This window comes from Sinocyclocheilus grahami, unplaced genomic scaffold (assembly GCF_001515645.1).
Source record: "Sinocyclocheilus grahami isolate Dianchi unplaced genomic scaffold, SAMN03320097.WGS_v1.1 scaffold55.1, whole genome shotgun sequence".
Lineage (NCBI taxonomy): Eukaryota > Metazoa > Chordata > Actinopteri > Cypriniformes > Cyprinidae > Sinocyclocheilus > Sinocyclocheilus grahami.
The window spans coordinates 2663026-2675210 of NW_015505234.1; the positions used below are offsets into that span (position 1 = coordinate 2663026).

The 12185-nt window shown below is 41.4% G+C and overlaps 1 long non-coding RNA gene across 2 annotated transcripts in view; it reads right to left on the bottom strand.

Annotated features, from left to right (window-relative positions):
• Positions 1–6661: 6661 nt before the first annotated feature.
• The window catches only part of LOC107583778 (uncharacterized), a 56866-nt gene continuing 51342 nt past the window's right edge, over positions 6662–12185 (bottom strand). For both annotated transcript variants that reach the window (XR_001609069.1, XR_001609068.1), the window contains exon 3: positions 6662–7382. This is a non-coding gene — a long non-coding RNA (uncharacterized lncRNA). The remainder of the gene's footprint in view (positions 7383–12185) is intronic.

Below are 12185 nucleotides of genomic sequence, written 5' to 3' on the forward strand. Positions count from 1 at the left end.
CACAAGCAGTGTTAAGAACAAAACGATAAGAACAGCATTAGCGCGGCGGCCACACCACATACAAACACACACACTTCTGACAGACGCAACACAACACCATCATCAAATCAGCAGGACAGTAGTGGATAGTGCTGTATGTAAAAATAATGCTTGGTCATAATCTGGCTCAGTGGCCACATAAACCACATGAAATAAACAACAGTGACTAGGCAACTACATAGTAGGAAAATGTAGATTGGCTTATGCATGATGATTATTACAGGAGACGATGGGGCTTAGAGCGGAACACTGCAAAGATTTTGTTATAGCCCAACGATTCAGTCAATTCTCTTTCAAAGGAGAGCAGGGACAAAGAGTTCAGTCTGTGTGTCAACGCTGTTGCTCTAATACCAGTTTTAGCTGATGTACAGTTGAAAACAATCATTCCACAGTACAGCTTGTTATGGGTATTGTAATGAGGGCCTGTAGGAGAGTTCATTCTTGGAAAGATATCGCGTGGGCATGCATCGAACACCTCCACAAGTGATGGAAATGCCCTGCCATTAGATACTTTTCTTTCCTAGCGCCAAACACTTTCATGCAGTGTATGTTTCATTCATACTTGAAGCCGCAGGGCGCACTCATGCAGAAAGTCCAAAACAGACTCATAGAACGAATAACCAATGACGTGCCAGGAAATTGTCTCCAGTTACTGGCAGGGCAAATGGCGCAAGAGGGCAAAGAAATGACCTGCGCTTAGAGATTTGGGCACGTAGCCCGGTCTCGGCAGGAGAGGTAACACTGCAGTCCCCAGACCCAAAGCAAATGCAATCGCCGTCCACCGAGAGCGCATGCAGATCTCCTATGCACTTAGCCGAAGCAAGAGCGAGAAACAGAGCAGTTTTGAGGGAGAGTTCCCTCATAGCAACTGATGCCAAGGGCTTAAACGGGGGTAGAGAAGGAGCTTTCAGAACCAGCGCTAGGTCCCACGGTGGCACCGACGGTGGGCATGGGGGATGTAATCTCCTCGCTCCCTGAGAAATCTAAAACACCAGCGCATGCCTCCTGATCGATTACTCGTCAACCGGAAGCAATGGTGGCAACATAAACCTTTAGCATTGATGGTAGACTCCCATTATCCAGCCTGTGCTGCAGAAATCGTAAAACTTCAGACACGGGACAACTTGCCAGGTCGATATCTCTATCACAGCACCATTTAAAAAAAACTCCTCATTTATGAGTGCACAGACACCTAGTAGAAGGTGCACAAGTCTCAGTGAGCATATCAAGCACACAGGGAGGCAGCTAGGTGCTTAGCCCTTCTAGAACCCCTGAAATAGCCACACACGAAGGCTCCACAGCTCCAGGCTGAAGTGCCAAATCGAGCTGTTTGCTTGAGACAGCAGGTCCATCCTGATGGGGATTTGCAAAGGGGGAGCCAACAGCATCTCCCTTAGGTCCGGAAACCAAGGTTGATTCGGCCAGTTTGGGGCAATAAGGATCACCAATGCTCTCTCTTCCCTCCTGAAGTGGTCCCAAATCACCCGGACCGAACTGGGATGCAGCCTCCAGGTTCTCATCAGCGAAAAGGACTGGCGAAAGGTGCAACGGCAGATGGAGTGGAGGGCCCACCAGAGGCTCGCTGGTGACATTCAGCCTCGTCCGCATAAGGAGACGAGTGATGCTCCTCTGAGTCCTCAAATCGCATACCGGCAAGTCAGCGCAGTGCATGCAGTCAGACTCAGAGAATGCCGCCTTCTGCAAATTCAGCATATAGTAGCCATCGGATGCAGTGAAAAAGCTGTCGTATCTTCTGGTGCATCTTCGACGATGGCAGCGTGAAGGAGAAGATTCTGAGGCAATTGTCACTCTCATCACATTATATACTCCTGGCAGGCTTGTCTGCATTTGTATGGTATTTGCATAATTAGCGACAATTTGCCAGTTTATTGTACTGGTGTTATCCTATAAGGTTTCAGGATTTTCAGAGAAAGGGAGGAGTTCCCACTGCGAATGCTTCACAATGTAGAGTGAATGCTCGAAACGGAACCCTAATATGGATAAAGGCATCCAGCGATCACTGTAGCCAAAGCAATGTCTGCTGTAGCTAAGCTGAATAAATAGAAACGTTTTGACTAATGAAACGTGAAGGCAATAAACACACGATTGTGATAATATATGGTTTATGTGTGTTTTTCAAGTAATTTCCAGGTAATAAAACAGCATCTGAATAATGCAGTTCTAACTGACATAGCATATATTACAGTAGGATGTATATTTCTTCCTTATAATAAAAATGGAAAAAGTGTTTGTATGTAGTATATAAACAAATCATAAAATTGTCATTAGGAATATAGGAAAAATATAATAGAACACAAATTATTGGTTATTGTCTAGCAGTGTATTTGATTTCTCAGCCAAATAAAAGTAAAAGATAAACAAATAATAATAATAACCATGGCAAGGGGTTGTTTGCAATCTGACTGTGAAATACGCTACAACACTATTACTTACAAAACTAACTTATCTTCATCATTATATGGCAAAAAAGAATCAAGAAACAATACGATTGATTTTTATAGGTCAAGTATTGTGATAATTGCAAAAAAAATTCACTCATTAGGCTACCTTGTGAGGCAACTGACTGGATGGGCCTGGCTGACAGGTGGGTGGGCCCAGGCCTGAGTGTCCAGACTCACCTGTAGCTACACGATTGCTGAATAATAGGATATAAAACAAACACAGCACTATTTTCGCAGGTTTATGGAAACCTTATACAATAACTGATAATCTATCATTTAAAATGCATCGTTCACAGTGTTTTTTGCAAAAGGATCGAAAGCAAATACAATTAGAAGTAACATAGGTAAATGTTTTGTAAAACTTGCAACACTCCTTAAACAGGAGTGTGAGGATAAGGGTGTGAAAAATAAATGGTAATGCTTCCTACACTCTCATGCAAATGTATGAGACTGCATGTGTGAGTCCCACTCCTGTGTGTGTTCACTCAGCAGGTGTAAAAGTGTGTTTGTACTGATGGAAGAGATGGAACAGAAGTGGGCGAATGTGTCTAAACGGTGCAACATTTGTGTACTTATTAAAACACTTTACCAGAACACTTTATCATTTGCGGCAGGAAATAGAACAGTATGTTATATAACAGTATGTTGTAGGGTGTATATATGACACAATATTTTAAGCTCTCTGGGCTTTTCCAAGTAGAAATTTCGCCAGGAATCACTTGCACTTTGTTTTATTGTATTTTTTGGGACAAGAGAAGCATGACAGGAAATAATGGGAGGGTGAAAGTTGTGAGACAGTGCAGCAAATCTGTATACAGATAGCACTCCATACACAGCAATAGAGTTTGGTGTCAGCATATTGCTATGCAAACAACCTAATACTCTAAGCCAACACGTTCTCACTCCGAACTCTTCACATATTGACATTTGGTCAGGACCCCTTGGCATCGCTTTTCGATGTGTAAGGTACTCCACTGCTTTCAGTTGTTTGTCTTTATGCATCAGATCAAGACACATTTATGCATGTGTAAAAATAGAAATAATTTAATATAAATGTATACTTTCATAGATATTCTGGAGCACTTAACACCACCCCTACCCTACCCTAAACCTACCCACTTCGCAACAATAAAAAACAGGTAACAGGCAAATAAAAGTACAGTCATAGGTATTTACTGCAAAAACTGACCATAGAATACAGCAGTATAAAAATGTGGCAGTATAAAAATGTGTAAATAGTAGTAGAAGCAGTATAAAATTGTGTAAATAGTGTAATGTATATAAAATTGTTGTTTACACTGAAAGATCACACCCCAATATATATGCAATAATGGCGAAATTATTACCAATATATAATTTAATCATGATGGCAAAATTCCGAGTGCCTTTCGTGTCTGCATATTGACACCAAAGGTTTCTTATTTAAAGCAATGGAGGACCCTGCACATCGAAAAATTATGCTAAAGGGGCACCATGCATCAAAAAGTGACACCAAAGGATCCTGACCAAGCATCAATATGTGACGAGTTGGGAGTGAGAATGTGTTGTCTAAGCAGCCTGAAATTACAAAGAAAATACACATACACGGAGTAAAATATTTAATTTTTAATTTAGACTGAACAAATTTGATCTATTCTTGTTGGTATCAGGTGAAGTGTATTTATAATCTACACTTCTCTCAACTTACACTCTGCTATTGCCAATAACCTCCTGTAATTTCTTTTCCAATTTCCAAACAAAATTTCTCCCTGTGGCTCCCATGCTGAAAACAGCAGGAGTTATCAGAAATTAAATTAACTAAAATATTCATTACTGAACTTATGATTGGTTACCAATCAGCTGCTGCTTATAACAATAATGGCCATATTCTATTTTACAATTTTACAATGCATGTCCCTCTCTTATTTTCTCATAACCAATTTCACCAACAACATGACCCGTATTTTCCACAATCAATATCCCAACAACATGACCCGTATCATCTCAGGGGCTATAATCACTATGGTCTGTATTGACAACCTATAGAAGACATATGATACAGGTCATTTCCCACTAGACTGTGGTGTACCAGAGGTATTAGGTTTAAAAAAAAAGAAAAAGGAGAGAATCTGCGCATAGGGACAAGAAGCCATTTGAACCGGTGCTTTAATAATGGATACTTCAGTTCAAGACTTCATGACTTTTTAAAAAGGTTGGGCAAATACTCACAATGTTGCTTGTCTTACATCTTTTCCCTCTGCACCTTGCTGCCTGAAAATTACACACTAAATTGCAATGTTTAAACAGATGGACTAGAAATATTTCAAGAGAAAATTTCAAGAGACAGGCTCAATCTGTCCTAGTATACCAATCCCTGTATATGGGGCAATTCTATTAGCCAAGTAACCTTTCAAATGACAGGCATTCTGTGTGCTCTTTTGTAACATATAAAGACAAATCTGAACCTGAATACAGAGGTGCACGCAGAGAGATGGATATTGACGGTGAATTCTGGTTCAGAAAGATGGAAAAGGACGAGGAGAACAGTTATATAAATAAGATATATTTTAAAGACTAATTAAAATTATGACTAATTGACTAATTATCTGAATTAGAAAATCACTATAAAACAAGGCCAGTCTAAACCATTTGGGCAGACCAGGAAACCATCCGGTGGATTAAGCGGTTTGTTTCAACAAGGTAGGAAACCGTTCTGGGATATGTAATATATTGCCGTACTGTGGAGCCAGATCTCTGTTCAGAGCAGATTCACGTCTTTATTAAAGCAGTCTTCCACTTATTTGAAAGGAAGAAAAGAGAAAGTATTGCAAATGTGTGTAGGATCCCATTCCTGAAGGCTGATGTGGAGGCTACAAGGCTACAAGGCTGCGGCGGCGTGTGGCGCAGTGTGCACACACAAACACAGAGATGCAAACATGCACTCAAACATACAAAGACACAAACACACACACACACACACACACACACACAAAAGAGACACACAAGCACTTCTGGGAGCATGCCGGTGTATTTGCCAATGGGTCTTTTCATCGAGCTCAAGACCTTATGCAAACAGAAGAGACAGCCCAAGGCCAGTGTGGAGAAGAAAGAGAAATGTACTGCTTTTTACATGCGCTTATTCTCTCAATCCCTCCCTCTCTGCCATGTTTTTGATGAGAGAAGGTCATTGAGGAGGACAGACAAATATGTTTCTGCAGCTGAAAATTTATGTTAGGAAATGATTGTGCCATTCTCTCCTTGGGTTTCAGGAATGGTGTGGATTTGGGTCTCTCAAAGTAAATACAAAGGACTCAGCTATTCATGTAGATAATGAATAAATTAAGTTTGTTGTTAGTGGACCGTTTCTTCAATTAAGGGCACTCTCTTAAAATATACATGCATTACAGGAGAATTCTGTAATTTTGTGTCATTTTTTTTCTAAAACTCACCACAGGTGTCATTTCTATTACATCTCTAATGATGTAACAGCATTCTGTGCTAGAAATGATGGCAAAGCACATGGTATTTGACCATTTTGGAATAAAATAAGCAACTCTTTATATTGCTAAGTACATTGCTAGCATTTTATGTATCACAAATACACACTTAAGTAATATTTTTTTACACTTTTAGCATCATTTCATGAAGTTATGGCTTGATTGGAAGTGATGAGCATTAAAATATTCTGTTCACAAGGGATATTCACAGAGATTTTTCTTTATATTCTTTACAAATGAAAAAAAAAAAGGTTCTGCGTGGTGGAAATTAATTCACCAATGTGGGACAATCACTCTTTGTTACTAGTCACTTGCATTAATTGAACGATGGATTTTCATATTTCAGGATTTAAAGACTGGGTCTGGTATAAGGGTAAAACAAAATCTATACATAAAGGCATTTGAAAATCATAGGAAATATAAGTCCTTATATCATATAAGTATATAAATAAATAAATAAGGTTTGATTCCCAGGGAAAGCAAGAACCGATAAAATGTGTACTTTGAATGGAATGTAAGTAAATTTAGATAAACATCTGCAAAATTTTATGAATGTAAAAGGATTCCAAGTAAGTTTTCATATAATAAAAAGGAAAATAAAAAAAAATCAATGTATAAATTGAGATATACAATGTATAAATATCCAGAGACAGGGGAAAAAACCCAAAACAAATGTGCCTGAATTTGAAGAAACACCCATTAGCAAAAAGAAAGTCAGAAAGCTTGTAATTCTCCCATAATATCTTATGTTAATGTGGTTCATCCGTTTGTTGCTATGGACAACAGTGGCCCACAAGGTCAGGGGTTTTCTTACTGTGCATTTTTTCAATGTTACATTCATGTGTTTTGTATGCTACTGATTTTCTGGTGCCATGACCTGGCAAAATAAACTGGGCATGAGCAAAATTTTACTTATTTAAGACACAACCATCGACAAGATATTACCTTCCCACATCATGTTGATTTAATATTAACTCTCGTTTTCCGCTCACATTTATTTGCCTTGAAAACTGTAGAGCAACATGCAGTCTCTCAGCGTGAACACCAGACAAAAATCACAGACAGGCCACGGTGTGTTTCAGTAAGTAATGGATTGATCTGTTAGGGATGTTTTGGAGTGAGGCGGCAGACAAGGGGGGCCCGTGTGGCTGTGATCATCCAGCTTACGAGAACATCTCCACCTGCTGCACCACATCATCTATCCCTCCTTCTCCTTCATCTCACCACATCACAGATCTCTCTTTCCTCCCTTGCTCATGGAGAGTGTGCTCTGGAGTATCCCTCTTCAATCTCCCCGCTCAGCGTGAGCCCACCACAACCACGGACACATCACAGCGTCTCCTCCACCCTCTGGACTCGGGATTGAGTGCTGCCTCTAGATCCTGTTCATCTGTCATCATTCCTGCTGTGAAAAGATCCACCACAGAAAAGCGAATGATAAAGACAAAAGAACTCAAAACTAAAAAGATATCAAAGGAAGAAGCGAGGGACCGAGAGAGGAAGTTTGGAATATATTAAGCAGATATGGGCTATTTTGAAAATATTAAGAGATTAAAGAGAAAACATTTTTTTTGTATTAAAGAAATCATTCACCCAAAAACGACAATGAGGGTAAATAAATTATAACAGGTTTTTTAAATGGTCAGTGCTATAGTTATTATTTTAGATGACCGCAGAAAACAAAAACAAAACTCCATGACCAGTGCAGCAGATATGATGCAAACTGACCCTCTTTTGCCCTGATATACTCCTGATTCAAACCCTTGTCCAATAATACATACTGTACGTGAGATGCTTATGCATATGTCCTAGCCAAGTAACTCCCTCCCAACCAGCCCTGCCAATCACATGCCAGTATTAATGCATATTTTTACACAGCAAAACATGCTGCATCCATAATTTTTCCTGCCCAGAATTGCCACGTCTCCTCCTAAATGCACTAGATCCAATCCTCATCTATTTGAGCTGTATAATGTCTGACTGACATGGCCTGCTGGACAGGAAGCTTTTGCGAGAATATTTAACAACAAAGAAAGCCCCACAGTGATCCATTTACGACATGAAAGCAGAAATTAAAATTCCACCTCTTCTCAAAAAAGCAAAGTTGACAGGCTGACCCTGAATATAGACTGCGCAACTGAAAGACAAAAAGGTTGCTGATCTTTCACAGCCTGGAAAAAAATGGGTGGGCAGCCAGAGGTGACCTGCCCTGACTGTAAAAACGGAAGCGAGAGCTAAGTGCATTCTGGCACACATTCACACTGTATTCTAGGAAGCATTCCGACCTATAGGTAGTCTATGGAAGTCCTAACAGATTTAAGCTTATTCTATGATTATGACAGGAGCAATGAAGACACATTCAGGGCCATTAAGATGATATTTCATACTAGTGAAATAACATCCACCCTCCATGGTCAATCAACTTCTCCTTATATTCTTATTTATTCTTCAGCTCCACCCTTTAACCTCTTCTTGCTTCTGTTCAATCATCTCTCCTTGTGTCAAGTACATCATCCTGCATTTCTCAGAAGGAGGTATAGCTGTGTGTTGCCCCAGCTGATGTTAATTATCGCTGCCACCGAGGCGTGCTCACAGCAGTATGTTTCAAATGGCCACTTGTCTCAGACACACAGTGGCATATGTAATGAGTGCTGGAAGAATTAAGAAACAGGGCCAAAGACAACCGCAGCAAGGAGGGGTGAGCCACCCCCTGACCCTGAGGATTAACATCGGACTGTCACTCAGGATGGAGGAGGGATGGATGACTAGAACGAAAAACAGACACGACATAAATGTGAGGTGCTGCGACCTATGCCATCATCTCAGTCAACCGAGCTCCACAGATTAAGCTTAATTCATAACTGATCACATCAAGTGGTAGTTGTTATGGTGGACCGACTCTATATTAAAGCTCAACAAGCACATATTGGTTAGGTGTCTGGGTGGCCACTTATTTTTAGCAATATTGTGTAGGTCAAATGGAGGAAAAGGCAAACAAAACATTTTCTGAATGGTTTGCTGTGGTGTGGTTGTTCTGTATGCCAAAGAGAGTTGAGCAGTGGGCATCTGTCTGTCTGTCTGTCATTTCTCCTATCACTTCACTCTGACAGCAGAGTGTGAAAGTTCATTGTCAGCCACACAAGCACATCATGCATTCTAAATGGCAAGAGAGAGAGAGAGAGATAGAAAACAGAGAAAGAAGCAGAGGGCTAGTAAGATATGGTTATAATAGATAACAATATTGTCATCTAAAAAGTGAAAAGCTGAATCAAAATTATACGTCAATGTCAGTAGTTTTTTTTGGTTTTTTTTGCTTGTTTTTAATTTACGGTTAAAGTACATTTTTATTGTTATTTTTATTTTCAATAAATTATGATTTAAATAAGTACAAACACAAACAACAAATCTAAACTTTAAAATATTAAATATTAAAATATACAAACCCTGTCAAATTCATAAACAATTCTATTCAACATTTAAATTTTTTAATGTCTCTTATGTCTCTTATGCTCATCATCTATTTTAATATATTTCAAAATGTAATTTATTCCTGTGATGGCAAAGCTGAATTTTCAGGAGCAATTAATTCAATCTTCAGTGTCATGATCCTTTAGAAATCATTCTAATACAGTATGCTGATGTGGTGCTTAATTATTAGCAATTATTATTAGTGCTCAATTATTAATAATGGTTCTTATTATTATCAATGTTGAAAAAAGTTTGTGCTGCTTAATATTTTTGTGGAAAACATGCTACATTTTTTTAAGGATTCTTTGTGAATAGAAAGTTCAAAGAACATTTATTTGAAATAGAAGTATTTTGAACATTATGTTTCCACAAAAATTTTAATTGTACTTATATTTCACAATATTACTGTTTATACAGTATTTTTGACCAAATAAAGGAAGCCTTGGTGAGCACAAGAAACTTTAAGAACTTATAAAAAGCAATTATTCCAAACTTTTGACCAGTAGTGTATACAATATTCATTTATGAAATTATAATAAGTTTTAAAACACATTCAAACATCAAAAGAACTCAATTGATGTAGCACAACTTTGTTGGAGAAAACGTCTCGGGTTACTTATGTAACCATGGTTCCCTGAGGGGAACGAGACACTGCGTCCTCTAGGGGTCGCTATGGGGAACGCCTCGTCATGACCCGTGTCTGAAGCCTACATTGAAAAAACACCAACTTGTTTGGCCGGCAACAGCCATGACGTCACTACCGTTGCAACTAGTACAAAATAGGCGCCGGTAGCGCACATCATCACTTCTTCGTCTGAAGCTTGTGTCCGCAGCATGGCACAAAAACTAGAGGACGCAGTGTCTCGTTCCCCTCAGGGAACCATGGTTACATAAGTAACCCGAGACGTTCCCTTTCGTGGAACTTCGAACTGCGTCCTCTAGGGGTCACTATGGGGAACGGTATACCCACGCCGCCATGCTGAGGGGAGTGCAAGCCAGAACCATGGCGAGCCACTAAGTACCAACTACACCATATCGCTATGAGTTGCCCCTATCCTGGACTTAGACGGCTGTCAGTGACATTACTCCCTACGGCCAGAAGCCTAGGCTGCCAAGGGACATTACTAGCGCCTCACAGTGCTTTGCAGGTCCCACTGGGACAAGATTGGTAGTAGAACCCAGGCTACCAATAGTCTACCACGGGAATCAGTCTCTCGAGATTAACCTCCGGTGTAATGAGGGCGGCTGGCTTGGTGCCCAGAACTGCGGGACGGCAGGGGCCACCATACCAGCTGTGTCCAAAGAAGCCTCCTCGGAGGTGGCGCCAGGGCCTAGAATCATGAAGGATTCCTTCCAGGGAATACGACCAAGAGCCTACTTATTGGATCAATTACTAGTCTTGGCCTGTCACTCAGGGCTACCTCACTTTGCAGAAGGACCTGTCTCAACAGGCCTCTAGTGGAAACACCCTGTCAGAGTAGGTATTCGAGGATACCGTGAGGAGTGGGTCCCAGGCGGAAACGGGGTTTTAGACCACTCAGAAAGAGAACGAAGCTGTGCGCGTAACTCTTACCATATAGGATTTTAGAGAAGTGGGCAAAGTAGAACGTGCGCACTTACCACTTTCGTGGAATTTTAGAAAAGTGGGCAAAGATACCGTGCCCACTTACCACCATGTGGATTTTAGAATGTCCATATGTAGATGGATACAACCGTTCTAGGGGGTTCTCGTGGCACTTCGGGAGGGCAGCCTATAGATGGTGCTCTGAGTAGTCATCAGTCTCACCTACGGCTATCACGCTGGCGTGGCTAGCCGCGAACCTGTAGCTGAGGGAGCAGACATCCATTCAGCGGGAGCTCGACCTACAGCACGTTCCATTGGTGGAACAGCTAGCAATTATCAGCTGGGGGAGCAACACGCCCAGTCCTCACCGAGAAGGGGACTCGACCCGCAGCACGTTCCAGCTAGCGGAACCAGCTAGCAACAATCTCGGCGTGGGAACCCACGCCTGGTCCTCAGACGCCCAGGGGGCTCGACCTTATCTACTATGGCCAGGAAGCCCCTCGGGGTGACCAGGCACTGTAGCCCCGTCCGGGTGCCTTGCAGCGTAGCACCGGGGGCCTGATGTTCACGAAGGCTCCCGCAAAAGCCCGTGTTCGGCCGCATGATCCAGGAGGTATGAAGCCGAAGCCCGGCTTTTCTTACCGTCTGGATATATGTCGACGAGTGACACGCCTACTGCAAGTAGAGCACCTGGCTTCTGAGCCCAGCAACGGCACCTCATCGAGGGCGTCTAGCAAGGGACAGAAACGTACAGGTCCCGGGAAACACTGCAAAGAACTATAGGAGGTTACACACACACAGCCATCTCGGTCTGTCCTCGATATACAGATATCATGATATTTGGATCGTACTCACCCCCATGACCTCTGTGCTGGAGCTCTGCTCCGAGGATCTTTCTGACCGGATCATCCGCTGCAGGTGACTTTATAAATTTTTTTTTTACACATGACCACTTCAGTCTCTCATTAGTATACATGCTCTCATGACATATGGATCATACTCACCCACCACGAGCCTTATTGCCGGGGCTCTGTTCGGGGATTTTTGACCGGACCATCAGTCATGCGGTTACTATGATCTAGCCATAGAACCACCAACAACATCATGGGCCCAGTAGGAGACTGTTTGAAAATTATTGTACAGCTAACCTCGGTCAGCTGGAGATGGTGGTCATAA